This window comes from Ornithorhynchus anatinus, chromosome 9 (assembly GCF_004115215.2).
Source record: "Ornithorhynchus anatinus isolate Pmale09 chromosome 9, mOrnAna1.pri.v4, whole genome shotgun sequence".
NCBI classification, from domain to species: domain Eukaryota; kingdom Metazoa; phylum Chordata; class Mammalia; order Monotremata; family Ornithorhynchidae; genus Ornithorhynchus; species Ornithorhynchus anatinus.
The window spans coordinates 26,333,173-26,339,432 of record NC_041736.1 but is presented as its reverse complement, the minus strand read 5'-3'; positions in this window follow the sequence as shown (position 1 = coordinate 26,339,432).

Below are 6,260 nucleotides of genomic sequence, written 5' to 3'. Positions count from 1 at the left end.
CCCACCTCTGCCACTTGTCAGCTGTGTGGACTTTGGGCAAATCACTTCACTTCTCTGGGCCTCAGTTCCCTCATCTGTAAAATGGTGATTAAGACTATAAGCCCCACGTGGGACAACCTGATTACCTTATATCTATCCCAGCACTTAGAATGGTGCTTGGCATACGGTAAGCACTTAACAAATACCATCATCATTATTATTATTCTGTAGTAGATATCATGGTCATATAAAAGGCTGGATATCTTCAACTTGATATGAAGCTTGTTGTTGTCTTGCAATCCTTTTTTTATGGTATTTGTCAAGATCTACTGTATGCCAGGCAGTGTCCTAAGTGTAGTGGTAGATACAAAGTAATCAGGTTGGACACAGTCTTAACCCCCATTTTTCAGATGAGGTAACAGAGAAGTCAACTGGCTTGCCCAAACACATAACAGGCAACACTTCAAATAGCATGCTGGATTTTTAATTCTGTATTTTATAGTGGGCATCACTGGGAAACAGGCTGCCTGGGTCATGGAATTTGGTGACCAGTCCGTGTTCCCTTTTGCTCTGTTTTTATTGTGAATAGGCTTTCCTGGAAGTAAACTAGCTCATGACTTCCATCTTTTTTTTTTCACCATGTTGAATCTCCAAAGGGATTCACAATCTTCTTGTGTGAATGGCTCTAGAGCACACTGATCCCACTTTACAAGAGAGAAATAAAATTTAAAGTGGCCTTGATTAGTTAGAGGATGGCCCTTAAAAGAAGAGGAAATTCAGAAAGCGTAAAAAAAATCCCATTACAGATTGTGGAAAAATTTGATTTTTTTTATCTACCAGACCAAAAAAAAAATGTTGATTATGACAACATAAATTGAAATATGTCAACAACATAATGATGTCGTTTCAAAAGCCCGCATGACACAGAAGCACACAAACAGAATGGTGGCAGAGATTTGGGGTTTGTCCTTCCATTCTGCTCTGTCCTGGCTGGTTCTTTGCTCAGGTATGGTGTCCAGTTTTGCTCATTCTACTCTAAAGGGGGTGTGGAGGAACAGATTCATCTAAGAGCAAAAAACTGGCAAAAAGAGTGAAGAAAGGGGTCCTTGAAGAAAGGTGAACAGAAATGGGAGTGCTTAGAAACCGTTTTCAAGCACCTGAAGAGTTTTATTTTTTTTATGAAGGGTCCAGCCACCAATTGTCTGGGCTGCTGTGGAGGAGTAAACCAGAGGAAACACGCTTAATATGAAGTAAGAGAGATTTTGCTTGGTTGTAAGGAAAAATTCCTTCATTGCCAAAGTGAGACAACTCTGTCTTGGGCTTCCAAGGGAGACCATCTTGTCTCCATTGCTGGTGATTCTCTGAGGACCAGAATCGCTTCATCCTTTTCATGCCTGGAGACGGAGAGCCAGACATGTATGGAGCTCTTTGTGTTGAGGGGAGTACACAGTTATGAGATAACATGAATTCTTGAGGACCCTTCCATCCCATGACTTCATCTCAATGACTATTAATGGGCTGATCCTGGGACTCCTGCTGAAATGCACTCTACTGTTCTGAGTCCCCAATAAATAAGAGCTTTGCTGAGCCCGTACATCCATCAGGACCTCAGGTCGGACCTCAAGATATGACAGGGCTTATACATTATTCTTCTATCTCCCTGGATTCAGGGAGATCATCACCTTACTACTGGTGCCTATCAATGGAAGCTGCACTCTGTTCCTTCAAATTGACAGTCGAAGGCCATGTTTAAAAGTTATATAGTTTATAAACTTCATGTGGACAAGGATCACTTAACGAATTTCTGTTGCTTTTCCCCAAATGCTTAGTTCAATATAGAGCTGTCCATAGATGCTCAAAAAATGCTGCTACAAAAATTCCACGTGATTGGTTCCTGGAAGTGTGGAAAGATGGATAGGTGATTGAACTTCCAAAGAGGAAGGAGAGGAGAATAAGGTGATATGTCTCCACTCTGGTTCCTCAGCTCTGTCTGGGCGGATCTCTCAAAACTCAGCTGCCTCCGCATGTGATTCTCGATGGTCCAACCGAAACGGCTGTGTCTGTTTCTCCTTCCATTCTGTGGGGAGACGGTTCCTGACTTGGAGAGAATTCTTTGTATTGGACACGGTTGGCATACTTCCTGGGGCATTAGTCACTGTGATGGCCTCTGGCTCATAATTATTTTGGATTTAATTGGATTGTTGTGTGGCCTACCTTGAATGGGAATTTTTCTGGAAGCTAGGGGAAATACAGACATAGAAACATACAGACATAGAAATATTTGAAAAGATCCTTTCATCCATCTAATAAATTTTCCCAGGCTGTGAGGGATCGACGCTTGGGAGGGTACATTATGAAAGGGTTGGTAGACATGTTTCCCTGCCCGCAGGGGTGTGTTAGATAGAAAGGATCTAGAACATAACCCCCATTCCTCTCCATTCCCCATTTCCATTCAACACTCCCAAAATGCAAACTATTAGTCTGAAAGTAGAACTGAACCGTTTGGGACTAGGAAAATCGGTTTCGATTTATTATTGCAATTGAGCACCAAATTAAGAGATTGGAGAAGTTCATATTTTTTTCCATCTAATTCCTGACATTTACTGCAGTTTAAACTGCAAAGATATATGTGAAATGACACTGGTTTTTATTAGTATGTAAAAGGAGGCGATATATCATGGAAACACAGAAGCATAATGAAACAGATGATTAGCCTTGTCTGCAGCAGTGTCTAGGTAGGAACTAGAAGAACCGGAGATTTAAAGTGAGACTCTATTTTATTGTACTTTCTCAAGTGCTCAGTACAGCGCTATGTACATCAAAAGCACTCAATAAATTTGATTGATTGTTCCTGGCAATGCTATTGTAAGGTGGTTCTATCAGCTCAATTTGTCGATGGAACATTGGTAGGCCTGAATATTCTCTTAAACGCCCCTGATAGATCAAGTGCATGTTGGTCTCTGTTAGTTTATAAGCTTCATGTGGACAAGGGGCACTTAATGAACTTCTGTGGCTTTTCTCCAAATGCTTAGTTCAATCCAGAGCTGTCCATAGATGCTCAATAAGGACTGTTACAAAAAGTCCACGTGATTGGTTCCTGAAAATGTGGAAAGATGGAAAGATGCCTCGCTGACACCTCCAACTTGATGTTTCCAAAACAGGACTCCTTATCTTCCTATCCAAACTCTGTCCTCCCCCTGTCTTTCCCATCACTGAAGACAATACCATTACCCTCCCTATCTCACAACATCGCCCAAAACTGCACTTTCCTCTCCATTTAATCTGCTACCAGGTTAATACAAACACTTATCCTACCTACATCACTTATCCTACCCTACCTGGATTACTGCATTAGCCTCCTTGCTGACCTCCCAGTCTCCAGGTCTTCCTATTCAGACCATTCTTCATTCTGCTGCCTGTTTCATTTTTCTATAAAAGCATTCAGGACATGTTTCCTCCTCTTCAAAAATCTCCAGTGGTTGTCCATCCACCTTCACATCGAACAAAAACTCCTCACCATCGGCTTCAAAGCACTCAGTCACCTGGCCCCCTCCTACCTCACCTCCCTACCCTTCTACTACAACTCGGTCCGCAAACTTCGCTCCTCTAATGCTAACCTTCTCAATGTGCTTCAAACTCATCTATCTCAACGCCGACACCTCACCCACTTCCTGACTCTGGCCTGGAATGCCCTCTCTCCTCAAATCCGCCAGACAATTACTCTCCCCCTCTTCAAAGACTTGTTCAAGGCACATCTCCTCCAAGCAGCCTTCACTGACTCAGCCCCACTTTTCCTCATCTACCATTCCCTTCTGTGTCACTCTGACTTGCTCTTTGCTCTTCCCCGCCACCCAGCATCACTGCACTCATGTATATATCTCTGATTTTATTTATTTGTGTTGATGTCTGTCTTCCCCTCTAGACTGTGAACTAGTTGTGGGCAGAGATTGTCACTCTTCATTGTTATATTGTACTTTCCCAAGAGCTTAGCACAGTGCTCTACACACAGTAAGCACTTAATAAATACGATTGAATGAATGAATGGCGATGCTTGAAGCTGTTTGGTTGAATATTTTGGGGAGTAAAATATTTGCACTTTTTAATTTAAAATCCTCAAATGGGAACATCCCCCAAACCTAATTTTTTTTTTTTAAAAGGTAGTTTCTGAGAATAGGGTATGACGGTTGTTTAGGGTTCAAGGGGAAATCTTTCAGATAAACTCAGTGGGGAATTGCTGTCATCTACTCAGAGGAAATCCTTCCCTGCCCAAAACCATTTTACCAGGGGAGGCCATGCATTGTCAGAAGTTAAATCTTTATCTGCAGCAGAGTCTGTGTTGTTAGAACTTCCTGATGGTTAGGGATCATGATGCTAGCTGGCGGTATGCATTCTCTGGAATGTCTGAAAAATAACTAAGTCAAAAAGATTCTGGCTGGTGAAGGAATGGAAGATTTTTGTTCTTTCCTCTGACCCTGAGCCTGTGCGGGTGGGGGGGAAATATCTTACCAAACAAGGTAGTTCTGAGATTGGTAAAGTTGTAAATTCTGACAAACATCAGCCCCCTGTCACGGTTTTCCCATCGCCTTTCTCATTTGCGTCTCCAGACACCCAGGGTCACCTTCGCGTACTTGAGACTTCCATCCAGCTCCTTCTTCACATTCCTTCCTACCCCTCCTAGCCATCCATAAACTGGACTACAAAAACTTCTCTTGAGATTAGCATTGATGGGAAAATGGAGAAATGTATGGCAAAGACTTCCACTGTTTACCTTCCTCTACCCTTAGTGAATGATTCTTGTGTTTTAAAGTGCTCCCATTGTCTGTGATTTGTTATCCCAAATGTATTTCTCTTTTTGGTAGGTTTCAACTTCCCCCACCTTGATGGTGAGCCCTTAAGGGGGAGAAACTGTCTGAATGGTTTTATTTTGTAAGCTCCTTGAGGTCAGGGATCATGACTACCTATGATAGTGCATTCTTTCAAGGTCTCAGTACAGTGGTCTGCAAACAGTAATCATTCAATAAATACCGCTGATGGATTGATTTACCCAGTGCTTAGCATAGTGCTCACTCCATAGTAAGAGTCTGGTAAATATTCTAACTAAATAGATACATTGTGGTCAATAGGAGATGCTTGAAGAGTAATAGGTCCACTTGAAAATTGATGACCAGACCCATTTTGGATGTCTCCAAGGCATGCAGGACGATTAGTCCATCTATCAGTCAATCAGTAATAATTGTGGTACTTGTTAAGCACTTACTATGTGCCAGGCACTGTACTAAGCCCTGGGGTGGATATGAGAAAATCAGGGTGGACACAGTCCCCCGTCCCACATGGGGCTAATGGTCTCGATCCCCATTTTACAGACGAGGGAAGTGAGGAACAGAGAAGTGAAGTGCTTTGCCCAAGGTCACACGGCGGACAAGTGACAGAGCTAGGATTAGAACTCGACCTTCTGACTCCCAGGTCCCTTATCTGTCCACTACACTGTGCTGCTTCAGATGGTATTCGTTAAGCACTTAATATGTACCAGTCACTTTTCTAAGCTCTGGGGTAGCTACAAGGTGATCAAGTTGGACACAGTCAATATCCCACATGGGGCTCACAGTGTTAAACCCAGTTGCCCAGATGAGGGAACTGGGGATTAAGGTGGTTTGCAGAGCATTTTACTAAGTGCTTGGAGAGTACAATATACCATAGTTGGTGGACACATCCCCTGCCCACGGAACTTGGAGATGAACATTAAAATAAAGTGTGGATATGTACATAATTGTTGTGGGGAACATAAAAGCATTCAAATCCAAATACAGGTAATGCAGAAGGGAGAGAGGGTAGAAGAAATGAGGACTTTATTGGAAAAGGCCTCTGGGAGGAGACTTGATTTTAATAAGCCTTTCGAAGGTGGGGAGGGTGATGGTCTGTTGGCTGTGAAGAGGGAGGGGGTTCCAGGCTGGCCAGAGGCAGGATATGGGCGAGGGTTGAGTGGAGAGAGAGATGGGATCAAGGTACAAGGAGTAGGTTGACATTAGAGGATCCAAACATGCAGCCTGGGTTGTAGTAGGAGATCAGTGAGGTGAGGTAATAATAATAATATTGGTATTTGTTAAGCGCTTACTATGTGCAAAGCACTGTTCTAAGCTCTGGGGTATACAGGTAAGCAGGTTGTCCCACATCAGGCTCACAGTCTTAATCCCCATTTTACAGATGAGGTAACTGAGGCACAGAGAAGTGAAGCGACTTGCCCCCAGTCACACAGCTGACAAGTGGCAGAGCCAGGATTCGAA